This window comes from Hypanus sabinus, chromosome 31 (genome assembly GCF_030144855.1).
Source record: "Hypanus sabinus isolate sHypSab1 chromosome 31, sHypSab1.hap1, whole genome shotgun sequence".
NCBI classification, from domain to species: Eukaryota; Metazoa; Chordata; class Chondrichthyes; order Myliobatiformes; family Dasyatidae; genus Hypanus; species Hypanus sabinus.
The window spans coordinates 4,447,934-4,449,085 of NC_082736.1; the positions used below are offsets into that span (position 1 = coordinate 4,447,934).

General features: G+C 43.5%; 1 non-coding gene across 1 annotated transcript; it reads right to left on the bottom strand.

The window, feature by feature from the left end:
* Positions 1–751: 751 nt before the first annotated feature.
* trnad-guc (transfer RNA aspartic acid (anticodon GUC)) lies at positions 752–823 on the bottom strand. Its single transcript has one exon. It is a non-coding gene; the product is annotated as a tRNA-Asp (tRNA).
* Positions 824–1,152: the final 329 nt, after the last annotated feature.

Below are 1,152 nucleotides of genomic sequence, written 5' to 3' on the forward strand. Positions count from 1 at the left end.
AAACTTGGCAAGAAAGGTCGTTAGAGGCCCTGGTTCCCCTTTGCATAGCAGGGTACCTGGAGCCATTTCCATACCAAAACAAGATGAGGATGCAAATGACGAGTTCTAGGGTGACGTTTAATATTGGTCACAAACAAGAGAAATCTGCAGATGCTGGAAATCCAAGCAACACACACAAAACGCTGAAGGAAATCAGCAGGCCACGCAGCATCGATGGAAAAGTCGACGTTTCGGACCGAGACTCTACATCAGGTCTGATATTGGTCAGTTACTTTGCTAAAGTGGTGGGACCATGCGGGAGTTAACAGCGGACAACAAAAGCAACGGTTTAAATGTGTTCGGAGTGATGGACTCTGTCACTGAGTGTAACAACGAATCGTGCTGAGATACGGACTCTCGGGTTATATTTGAGGAAAGTGGTTAAACACGAAGTCTCTCTCTTCTGGGATCCACCGTCCTGAGCTCACAGCAGCCGGGCTATTCCACCTTTCCAATATCCAAAGAAATGATCGCTTCAACACCGAATTCCTTTTCCGCACTGACATTTTAAAATTCATTAGGCAAACACGAGTTAATCTGCAGATGCTGGAAATTCAAGCAACACACACAAAATGCTGGTGGAATGCAGCAGGCCAGGCAGCATCTATAGGAAAAAGTACAGTCGACGTTTCGGGCCAAGACCCTTCGTCAGCATTTTGTGTTTAAAATTCATTATTCTTCTTGAATAATAATACAGTATAATTACATAGCCCTCCCCGTCGGGGAATTGAACCCCGGTCTCCCGCGTGACAGGCGGGGATACTAACCACTATACTAACGAGGAACAACCTTTTGAGCCATCAAAGTCATGTATATATAAAAATACAAAAGAGTAAACAGAATCATCTTGATTTTTGTTGATTCCAATACTGGAGCCTTTCACTCGTGTCCTTCCCACAGAAAGTGTCTCACGTTTCTCCAGCCATTCAGTCACCTACTGCGCTCGAAGATTAGCCGAAGGAACTTCTCCCATTAAAGCCCAATTCCCTGTTCTGGCAAACTTTATTTATAATTATATTTATATTGTATTTCTGCTTCTTTAACGTGATAGGCAGAAAACGATGTCTAACTCTTCGAATTTTCAAACAATCACTCCCACTCCACCTGATTTTT